General features: G+C 42.3%; 1 protein-coding gene across 1 annotated transcript in view; it reads right to left on the reverse strand.

Moving 5' to 3' along the window:
* The window catches only part of SLC15A2 (solute carrier family 15 member 2), an 84,125-nt gene that overhangs the window by 55,421 nt on the left and 16,242 nt on the right, over nt 1-12,462 (reverse strand). The window lies entirely within an intron of this gene.

Here is a 12,462-nt window from a genome sequence, read left to right on the forward strand (position 1 = left end):
AAGAACCGGCCATGCACCAGTAAGAACATAAGGTCATAAGAAGAGCTCTGATGGATCAGACCAAGGGTCCATCTAGTCCAGCATTCTGTTCCCACAATGCCAAACCAGTTTCCAACAGGAAACCCACAAGCAGGACATGAGTAAAACAGCACCCTCCCGCTCACGTTCCCCAGCAACTGATGTACACAGGCATAATGCCTCTGATATTGGAGGTAGCACATAGCCATCAGGCCCAGTAGCCACTGATAGCCTTATCTAGGGGCATTTCTACACTTGCCCTTTTTTCCCTGGGATCGTCCCGGGATCATCCCTGTGCATGCAAATGACACACAGGGGATCCTGGGAGCAGGCAAGGATGATCCCTCCATTTTCCTGCTATAAGCCTTAGGTGTAGAAAGGGCCCAAATTTTCAGGCAGCAGCAGCTTGGGTTCATCATATGGACTTTATTTATTTATTTATTTCATTTCTGTACCGCCCAATAGCCGAAGCTCTCTGGGCGGTTCACAAGAATTAAAAATTTATTGAGATGCTGACCAACTTTCACAGCATGCAGACGCTGGTCTGATATTCAAGTTCCTTTTTAGGCATTCTGAAACGAGCTGGAGAAGCCATGCAGAATTTTGTGGCTGCTCCTTTTCATTAACTGAAGCACAATTCAAAGTAAGCCATGAAAATCAAGAATGATTGTACTCCAGTCGCCCAGCTCAGGAAATTAGAATCAGGCAAGGGTGACAAGTACCAGGTAAGAGGCCAGAGATTCAGATTTCACAATCACTTATTTAATTGTAGATGACAGAGCAGAGGAAGGAGCTGCCATAGAAAGAAGAGAATTCAGGCTCAAGCCGTGCCTGAAAGCCCTGGTCAGTTAACAACTATTCAAGCTACATTGCAGGCGTTAACTTGGACCCAGTTCTCTTGGTACCAGGCACAAGGTGAGTCCTACATACCATTGCACAAGAAAAGTGAAGAGAGGGATGCAAACATATTTGCAAACAGTGGCTTTTCTAGAAATTGTACATGTGCTCTAGCATAGGGTGACCATATTTGGGAAACCAAAAAAGAGGACACCTAGTGTGTGTGTGGGGAAGCAGCTTTCTGTCCTGCAGAAAGTACTTTATTCCCTCGCCACCTTAAAGAACCCGATTGGAGTGGAGGAGGGGAAAGGATTTCATTCTGCACCACCACCATCCACTCCAATTGGGGCCTTTTCTATAATGTCCACGAATGACCCACTTTCCCCTTTAAGACCTCAATTGGAGCTCGGGGTAGAGGAATGATGTGCCTCAAGAAAGGCATGCCATTAGCATGTCATTCACTCCTGCCATGCTAATGGCAGCCTTAAAGGGGAAGGTGTGTCATTCCAGGACATTATTGAAAATTATAGAAAATCCCCCCTGACACCATGGAAAGAACAAAAACCAGGACAAATCCGGGGAAATCCTGACAGTTGGTCACCCTACTCTAGCAGGTATTGTTATACAATAATGACAAATTGCTCCAAGGTTCTCCTTTTTATGCACAGGGATATCTTGATGAGGCTTTTATCATGCAATTGTTGTGTCTCAGTCACAGAGTTTTACAAGGGGTCCAGACATATCGTCTTCATCTTATACCCTCCTGTGTTTTTCCATCTTTATTCTTTACACACAACACACACACACACACACACACACAATTTTGCAGGGAAAAGGTGGAATAGCTCCATGATCTTGTTTGATGAGCAGTCTAGAAGAACAAAAAAGCCTCGTGTGGCACAGAGCGGTAAAGCAGCAGTTTCTGCAGCCGAAACTCTCCCCACGGCCTGAGTTTGATCCCAGCAGAAGCTGATTTCAGGCAGCCGGCTCGGGTCGACTCAGCCTTCCATCCTCCCGAGGTCGGTAAAATGAGTACCCAGCTAGCTGGGGGAAAGGTAATAATGATCGGGGAAGGCAACGGCAAACCACCCCGCTATAAGGCCTGCCAAGAAAATGTCAGCGAAAGCTGGCGTCCCTCCAAGAGTCAGCAATGACTCAGTGCTTGCACGAGAGGTTCCTTTCCTTTCCTAGAAGAACAGGGGCAGGCACCTTTTTTGGGCCTGTGGGGACATGTCGCAGTTTGAGAAACTGTCTTGGATGCCATCACAAAATGGGCATGCAGATGAAAGCATTGGCCTGTGGCCACCTGCCATCTCTGAGCCCCACATGTGTCCCAGAGGCATTCATGGGAAAAGAAGATGGGAGCAGCTAGAGACCCTCACCTTGCTTTGAAGCACTTCCAGCTGCCAGTAAGAAATTCATTTCACACTGCCTACCACTGGTCTAGAAGCAGCCCTGGTACCCAAGATCGCTGAAAAGCAGATAGTGCTAATGAAGCAATAGGATGCAATGGAAGAAGGAGTGCATGTTGAAGATAATGAACATTTAAGTATCTGAGTCTGGGATGAATTCATGCAATAAATCCATTCCATTCCAATCTCAAAGCACCCTGCTTTGCCCACCACCATCTTCACTGCAGAAGTGCAGAATTATCGTGGTAGTGGGGCGCATGTAAGACTGTATCACTTCGTTATAAGGATGTGCTCTGCACTTTTAATGCATGCAAAGATAATACATGAATAAATGTAATGTGAGCCCAGCTTGACACAATCTGCAGCACAAGTAAGTAAATATTATTAGCCCATTAGGGAAAGTGGAAAGGTGACGGTCTTAGTGATTTACACAGTAAATTGAGATAGAACCAGAAAGCAAAGACAGAATTTCTAATTCTAATTCTTCATGCTGAAAACTATGCTTTGTATGTATGAAGATGGAAAGAGTAGGGATTTTTTTTTATTTATACAGCAAAAAGAATTACAATATTCATAATGGTGTGACAAACTAAAAGCCACTTGTAATTTTAAAATGGTTTGAGTTGTATTAATACACACTTATTTTAATACCATGATCTAAATGGATGGGAGATCTTGGTCACTCTACTCAACTCACTCAATAAAAGAAAATCTTTATTAAAACAACAACTACTAAAAAGACATGCATGTTCATACCATGATGTTAATCAGCTAATTACTCAGAAAGGTACCGCATACATTAATCTTGATCTCACTAGCAAGGGCAAGAAAATGAGAGAGAGAGAGAAGAGAAAGGATTATATCACTCTTTCGCCAATTTGTTGGCTTACAGATATTTTGGACTATGAACATCATCAGACGAGCATCTCATTTCATGCTTGTTACTGTGCACCCATGGATTTTCGCTGGTCCTGTTCAAAATGTCATTTGCTTCCCATGTGTCTCTTGCCCCTTCTAGCTTTCTTCCCATGATAAAAAAAAAGACTCCAGTAAATCTGAATTATTTTTAGAGATGGAACTTGCTATCTCCCGCTGTGTACAGAAGTGGTGTGGTAGAAATGGCCACTGAATGGGCCACGTGCATGTTGTTTACTTCCTCTTTCCTCTCTCTGAGAAAGATGAAGTATCGAGCAACAAAAGCGAGAGTGGGAAAGTGATGGTAGGGAAGTGTGATTTCATGACGACTGATGGAGCTCTATATCACTATGGCCGATAGTCAAGGATGATGGGGCTTACAGTGCAAAACATCTGGATGCCACCAAGTTGGGGTAGACAAGGTTACAATTATCAGTGCATAGACAGCTAAGCACAAATGGAAGATTTGGCCTGTTTCTTAATAACTTTCAATTTATTTAGCTTTCTCATTACAGATCAGCAGCAACCCTGGCCAGAGGCATGCCTGAAGAGCAAAGACTATTGAGAACATATGAATAAGTAAATACATAATTCTTCAGTAGAACTGTGGACAGTTAACCTTGTGGGTGTTGCATCCATGCAGGATTAAGTGAAAGTATAATACTGTGAAAAATCATATAAAAGGACCACTTCGAAAGAAAATCAATACTGCACCATTGAGTTGCATACACATCGGCGAACCCAAACAGAAATCAATTGTCTCCCATTAACTGATAGTAAGTATAAGCTGGTTTATATTTAGAAGAGAGTTGCAGAGAGAGAAAAACAGATCTTCATCAAGCTGTAAGCAGAGAGCCATGCTGTAGGAAATTTGAAAACCTGGTCTAGGAGCCATTGGATTATCTGTGCTGCACTTCTCATATTCCAAGAAATAACTGAGATTTTGTAGGTAGCATTAGTTTGTGTCCCACATGCAAATTAATTCCTTCTTCATAGTTGCTGATAAAAAGAGGACTAGATCTCCAGTGATCAAATAAGCTTATTTTTTACAGTAATATTTCAGAGGTGCAATGTAGCAGACCTTTCGGTACAACTCAGTTGGTAAAACATTGAAAAATCGCCTGGTCCCATATGAACCTGCCTGACTATTAAGATCTCCAGAGGCCCTGCTTCATCTTCTGAGGTGAGGAGGATGGCAAGAAGAGAGAGTGTTCAGACATGGATGGCATCTTGCCTTTGAAACTCTCTCCTCCTGCCTATCTGCCAAGTTACTTCTCTGGTGATTTTTTTAGAAAGAAATTGAGAATGCTTTTGTTGCTTCTAAAAGGGTTTCATGTTGTTTCTGCTGCAATTGAATGGATGTTGTTGGCCTTTTTTGTTTGTTTGTTATTAATTTTGATGGATTGTTTTATATTTTATATAGTTGATCTCCCTAGAATCCTTATGATGGAAAGGTATGATGTAGATATTTCAAAACAACATCAACAATATAATGCCCCAATAGACTTTCTTTTTTCAATGGCAAAGGAAATGGAAAAGATGTACCCTAACAACACATGTCTAACCCACAGATCTGCTGGCTGGGAAGGAAGTGGGTAGGATGGAGCAGATATCTTTCCACTGCTAGACAGGAAAGATATCCGCTTTGCCAATGGTTATACCATGGAAAGTTCTGTGAAGGTAGCTCTATTACCTGTGGTATTTCCACTGGTGGTAGACTTCTGGTGGGACGTTCTGGGGGTGAGGGTGGCTGGATCCTGGCCCCTCCATGCCTCTGGCCCTCAGCTATGCCAGACTTTCAAAGTTTAAACAAATTAATAAAGATTCCCTGGGCTAAAATGCCTTGGAAATAGCTGGCAGGGCTTTGGAAGTGACAATCCATCACATTGCTCTCCATCTCTAACTTAGGGGTGTTTTGCCTGATTCACAACATCTCCATTGTTGTTTCATGTACTGATGAAACCAACCTCTGACAATATAATAAACAGCTAAACACACACACACACACACACGCACACACACACACACATGACTTGGGGGTTGGAGGGTCAGTATATCAGTTGAAGTCAAAAGACAGACTGCATATTAGAAGTGCCACTCTGATGGGTACTGAATAGGGTGACCATATGGAAAGGAGAACAGGGCTCCTGTATCTTTAACAGTTGTATTGAAAAGGAAATTTCAGCAGGTGTCATTTGTATATATGGGGAACCTGGTGAAATTCCCTCTTCATCACAACAGTTAAAGCTGCAGGTGCCCTGCCCTCTTTTAAATCTGGTCACTCTAGTATAACTTCTGCAGCTTTAACTGTTGTGATGAAGAGGGAATTTCACCAGTGCCTTTTACAAACTCCGGTTGGTGGCCCAGCTATGCCCCTATCTGGACAGGGATAACCTGGCTTCAGTTGTCCATGCTCTGGTAACCTCCAAGCAATGCACTCTATGTAGGGCTGCCTTTGAAGACGGTTTGGAAGCTGCAGCTCGTGCAAAATGCAGCAGCCAGATTGATTTCGGGAACCAGAAGGTTATATAACACCTGCTCTGGTCTGCTTGCACTGGCTGCCTGTATGTTTCCGAGCCCAATTCAAGGTGCTGGTTTTGACCTATAAAGCCTTACATGGCTTGGGACCACATTATCTGATGTAACGCCTCTCCTGACGTGAATATACCGGGTCACTACATTCAACATCTAAGGTCCTCCTCCGGGTGCCTACTCTGAGAGAGGCTTGGAGTGTGGCAATGAGGGACAGGGCCTTTTCGGTGGTGGCCCTCAGACTATGGAACGATCTCCCTGATGAGGCTCAACTGGGACCAATGCTGCTATCTTTCTGGCGCCAGGTTAAGACTTTCCTCTTTGCCCAGGCATATGGCGGCACATCTTAATCAACCACATGTTTCGTGTTTTTTTTAATGCTTTTTAATGCTTTATGTGTGTATGTTCTGTGTTTCAGAATTTTAAATTTTGTATACTCGTTTTTATCTTAATTTTAGAATTTCTGTAAGCTGCCCAGAGAGCCCTGGCTATGGGGGGCGGTATATAAGTGAAATAAATAAATAAATAAATAAATAAATAAACAAATGACACCTGCTGAAATTCCCTTTTCTATGCAACTGTTAAAGATACAGGTGCCCTGTCCTCCTTTTCATATGGTCACCCTAGTACTGAAACTCCCAGCATTTTCTACTGCCTAAATCAGAAATCACATATTAAAATATAACCAAACCATTTTTATTACCATTCCCTATAATAAAAAACTCGGGTGGTGAGTGGCAACAGAAATGGAGCCCCGTTGGGGCCATTGAGGAACAAGCATGTTCAAGGGAATCCTGGGGTTTGGAGTTCAAGAAGAAGAAAAAAGCAGGGGCAAAAATCCAAGAACAGACCAATGAGGACTGAATATGTTCAAGAGGAATCTCATATTGGGTGTCAGTTGGGAAAAAATAATGGAAAACTGGAATGAGGCAGTGGTGGAATGACCTGCTGCAGGAAGGCATAGTTTAGGGAGGAAGAAGACAGAGCAACATTTTGTTGCCAGTGAGAGATATAGACCATAATTATTATGTACAGACACTTTGTTGCTCACATACTAAGTATAGCGAATGCAATTTTGTCCTGTAACTTTTGGTTTCTGGTTTACTCATGTGTGTGTGTGTGTGAAACAAAAATAAACAGAAACTTGCTTTCAGAAATGTCTCTCTAACTATGATTCCCTGACTTGTTAGTTAAGGGATCGATGGTGTTGCTGCTGTTGTTTTTAAGAACCTGCTTGTCAGTTTCAGCCTCTTATCCAGATTTCACCTATTCATTAGCCCCTTAGGCTACATTATCCCCATTACTCACTGTTGGAGCCTTGGAAGCCAACCCACAAGATTTCCTCAAGGCCCTATTGGAGTTCAAGCTACCAGCGGCTGCTTACATCTAATCACCAAAGCCCAAGTCTGAGTGAGCGATGTCTGGAATTGTTATTAAATCTCTTTTAGCAGCTGTCCCATTGGCTGTGACTAAGCTGATTGATGAAACTGACGTGAGAGTAAATATTGGGTTTGTGTTATCTCCATATGTTTTAATTATAGATTGCTGTCCATCCTGTGCTTACCTGTTTTCAAAGCAAGATGCGTGGATTATAAAAGCACTTGGGATTCTTTGCATGTCATTTATTTAAAGATCCTTATTTAGCTCGAAGTCCACATTGTGTGAAGGAACTTGTAGTCATAAAGCTGTGCCAATGGTAATTCTTTAGCTTTTGAAAATGTAATTGTTGCAGCGTTCCCATGACTGAACTGTCTTTTAAGGCTATACTAGGGATGTCATGGGCTGGTGACTTGATAGAAATCTCATTAGGCTTCAAGGAAAGATGAATGAGCTCCCTAGACTTTTGGAGCAGAATCTTGAATGACTCAAATTACAACAGTCAACACAATTTCCATTGTGGGTAAACATGGGGACATGTCTACCTTGAGATGCCTCCAATGAATTGCATAAGTCAGGGGAGGAGTTGAAGAGGGTCTGCAAATATTTTAAATGTGATTCCCCATCACACATGGTGTGTGGTCAAGGAAATGTGTGCTCAAGGTAACCACAGACAGTATCTTGCACGTAAATTAATAGTTCTAACATCATACACGTGGGAGAAACCTTGTCATTTAAGCATGCTAACATTTCATCAAATACTGATTCTTATTTACACTAGTTATTTTTGCAAAGTTAGGGCAGCTAACCATTCCTGAGTGAAACATTGTTGTTACTCTAGTGTTTCCCACTACAAATGTACAAAGTGTAGATTTTAAGAAATGCACGTGTATGCTTTTTTTAAAAAAAGAGTGTACATTAATTTGGAGATCCCATCGTAATGAAGGTTACCTGCTACAAATGCTATTTAAAGATAATTGTTATACTATGCATGCATTTGTTGCATTTGTACTTTATATGTTTGATTATTTGTTGCAACACACACACACACACATTCACATGCCAGTGTAACAGCTGTATTTCCAGCAGAAATTATAATGTGTGTATCTGCCTTCAGTTATGCATATACATATGTCTCAATTACATTTTTACATACATCCCCACCTGTCTTGCCACAGAATGCACATCACTTTAAAGCATATTAGAAGAAAACGCTGCAGTGGTGGCGGTGGCCAAGAGAGAGAATAAGGTTGAACAAATTCAAGGTTATGCCACTTGTTATAAGAAGTGGGGGAAATGTGGATCCATAAGGCAACTTGACTGATTCTTTTGTTGCAAGGCACATTGTCAGGACCTAAGGCCAAAGCGGGCCTGTTCAGACAACATGCTAAGCCATGGTTAGGCTGCTAATCCTTTTGCAGCAAATGGTTAAAGAGCATGTTTAAACCATGGATAGGCAGCCACTATGGTTAGGAATGGTTCACACAACATGTTCAGCCCTAATGTTTAGCGCAAAATACTTAATCACCGTGGCTTAAGGTGTTGTATGAACAGGGTCAATGGGTCTTGAACCTGGCACATTAGGCAGGTAGTCATCCTGTCAGCCCTATCACACCAGTTTAAGGACAGAACTACAAGGTAATCAGCAAGTCATATGCCAGAGTAAGTCATGTGGTACTGCCTAGGGGTGTGCACTCCGCCCTGAAATTATCTGGTAACTGCGAAAATCCATGGAGCATTCGATCCTCCAGAGCAGAGGTTGGCTGCTTCCAAACCCATCAAATACTCTCAGAGCAGAGATGTGCCCAATCAGAGCTTCTAAAGTCTCCAGAATTAACCTGGTGTGTGTTTGTGTGTGTGTGTGTGTGTGTGTGTGTGTATCTCCATATTTGAAAGATGCTGAGTGGGGTGAGGGGTAGCTTCCATATTGACTTCTTGGCTAACCAATAGGAATAGCCACAGTGGTGTTCTCCAATCACAGTGTTCAGGGAAGTGGGAAACACGAACTGGTGGCTGCTGAGATGGAGCGTGTTTCTGCTCGGACTCATAGAAGTCAAACATCCACATTTCCACAGTGTGAAAGTGCTGCTGTGATGGATGGCATCATGAGTGAGAAAGCGTCTACATCTGAGTAAGGCACAGGCAGGGTCTTTATTTCAGTGGTTGGGTGCAGGGCTTCCCCCCACCCCCATCCAATAGATCTGGAGGGCACCAGGTTAGAGAAGGCTGGAGTGAAGTTTTTTTTTTAAAAAAAAAAAAAAAAAGGCATAAACCAATCTAATTCAAACTTGGTGGGCCAAAGCCCTCCTTAAGAGCTATCACTTTGCCATGTTTCATCTCTTTATCTATAAAAATTACACAAATGCAAACATTTTATTAACTTCCATTTAAAAATTCATTAAAAATCAAAGCATAAACTGATGTGACTTAAATTTGGTGGGGCTAAAGCTCCCCATAAGTGCTATCCTTGTGCCAAGTTTTTTCTCTTTAAAAATAAGGGAGCTGTAAGCATTTCTGTTAATAGCTTCTATTATTATTATTATTATTATTATTATTATTATTATTATTATTATTATTATTATTATTGCACCAAGAATGTACTTGGTGCTGTACAGAATATACAAATAAAACAGCAATAACCTGCCTAGAGGCTTACAGTTACCCAAATACTGAACAGTTCTTCGGGAATAATTCGACAAGTTGGAGAGAGAGGAGGGGCTCTGAAATCGAGGCAGAGAATTACCTCTACAGAGCTCCAGACCTGATTTCGAGGCAGAAAAAACCCACTTTGCACACCCCTAGTACTGCCTATAAAAGCTTCCAGGTCACCCTTTCTCATTGGGTTGAACAACAAGTTCTCTGTTCCGTGTGATATTGGCAGGATCTACGTTGCTGCTTTAAAACGATTTATAACAGTAGTGACAACTGTTGGGGCCCAGGACACGCTCCATGCACAGTTTTCAAACCATTTTCAAAGTGTCATATCCTGCTTGGCATAGATCTGGCCGTAGAGTGCCTTCCCTTATTCTTCCCCTACCTCCTTGGCAGGGTCTAGGTGTGACAAGCATCCCCTTCCTCCATTTGCATCTGGAACCTACACATCCCTCCTGCAGGACAGATACACCACTCACTTTTTTGTAGGTTGCAATAAGTAAAAGAGAGCAGAAACATGAATGCCCTTAAATGCATGTTCTTCTTATTACTTACGAAGTGGCTTACTTAAGGAATACAGGGCTGGGGTAGAGGACACATGATAATGATCTTCCAAAACAAAACAAAGCAAAATATTAACAAGTGTTTCTTATTGAGAGTTTGGAATTTGGGTCTGAAACATTCAAAGGTCTCTAGGTTTGGTTATCCATTAACCTTTAGTGACCTCTATGGATCTACTTAACCAGGAAGGTAATGCTTAATCTCTCCAACAAGAGTGCAGTGATGAATTTTAAGGAAATTTCTAAAGCATTTTGAAAACAAGTGCTGTGTGTTCTTTTTATTACAATCCTAATTGGCTGTTAATTGAAAGATGATAATAAAATACTACTAATTATTATTTTTCCTAATTGTTAGACTTATGGGAATGACAGAACTCTCAGAAGCTGCTTTTGTAAGATAAGTGATGAATAAGTTCATTATTATTTAATGAAGAAATTAAAAAACAACACTTTAAATCACTTTGAAAAACAACACCCTTTTTATTTAGTTTTCCCCACTCTAAATTACATGGTTTATATGATTCTGTTGTTGCCAGCTCTCTGCTTAACAAAAAGCCTTCTCTTTTCTTTAAATCTGTTCTTATACATGCATTAATATTGTTTTCCAGACATGGGTCAAGATGTAAACTTCAGGGCAAAGATATAGAATCTCATGTAAAATCAAAGTACCGGCCCTCTGATAATTAATAAACTGATCTTTTGCTAGTAGCAAGGATTCACAATATCCTGAAGATGCACTATTGTACATTCTCATCTGTTCAGCTCTCATAAGCCAAGCAAGATAGTGAGTGTAGTAGGATGGAAGATCTCATAGCAAAATGCAAAGTATTTTCCTGAAGTGCTAGTAATATAGTAGGTAGCACTCTTGGTGTTTGATTTCTTGGTGAGATATTTAAACACACACACCCTTATGCTAGTAATACATTTTCCCATTTACATTAGGAACAATTTCCCATGCTTTGAACATGAAGATATGCAACATTGGAGATGAGAGGAAAAGATTTGGACACACAGGTGCCCAAGGTGAGTGGAAAGGCTCCCTGGCCAGAACAATGGTTTTGTAAAGCAGCATGAAGTTTAATACAAAGCAGGCTTCCAATGGCCAGCTTTGTACATGACTTAACATACAGGGCATGTCTAGACTTCCCGGCTTTCCAGAAGGGAGTGGGGAGGATCTTGCAATATGCTAATTGTGAGATCCTCCCACTCAGTCCACATGCGGCACATGACATCCTGGAAGGACAGAGGACGTTGTGGCCGCTATTTTTGGTTTTTTTGGTTTATACTGAAAATAAGCTCATGAGTGCTTATCATGTGGATGTCCAGGGACAATCCCGGGACTATCACCAGGGGGCAAGGGGGATGGGGGTCTTACCTGCATCCGTCCCGTCCCGTCGCCAGCTTCACTAGAGCCCGCGGCTCAACCCGGAAGTGTAGGCCGCAAGTGTAGGATGCAGATAAGGGGGAGGGGGAGGGGGCCTTACCTGGTGCCGCCCCCCCCACCGCTGTGGAGCTCTGATTTAGAGCTGGAGCTCCACAGCAGGGCGGAGCAGGCCCGATCCGGAAGTTGCAAATCGGGAAGAGAAGAGGATCAGGGGGTCTGTGCACAGCCCTACTAAGGACCTCAGAGGTGCTTCACAGTAACCACCCAGAGTCCTGTTCACAAATAAAAATCTTTTTTGACTTCTGTCACTATAACTGAGCAGAGTCTACTTTGGATCCCACCCCTGCCACCACTTTATGTGCCACGACACAGGCTCTTTACAATAGGCCTGTCCGTGGACACTCCCTGCTCAAGCTAAGCGCCACCACTTTATGAGACTGAGGTGAGGGACAAACACCACCTTTCTGCAAACTATGTGGAGAAAGGGGTTAAACAGGAATAATTTCAGGAATAAAATAATGCGCTGTGAATTATATGTGCTGATGGTGAATTAATGTCAGAACGGGTGTTATATGTATATGCAGAGGCCACCAGCGAGAGAGAAAGCAGCAGCCAGGCACCTCTCCATCATGCCTGGGTCCAGCTCCAGCTGAGAGCCCCCTCCCTCCTGCTACCAACTGTCAACTGTCACTGCTGAACTTTGTAACTAAGATTGTAGTGCCTGAATTTGCTTTCTTTCCCCCCTCCTCCTCCTTCCCAGTCCCCTTTTGTGTCA

The sequence above is a fragment of the Elgaria multicarinata genome, chromosome 2 (genome assembly GCF_023053635.1).
Source record: "Elgaria multicarinata webbii isolate HBS135686 ecotype San Diego chromosome 2, rElgMul1.1.pri, whole genome shotgun sequence".
In the NCBI taxonomy this organism is placed as follows: Eukaryota; Metazoa; Chordata; class Lepidosauria; order Squamata; family Anguidae; genus Elgaria; species Elgaria multicarinata.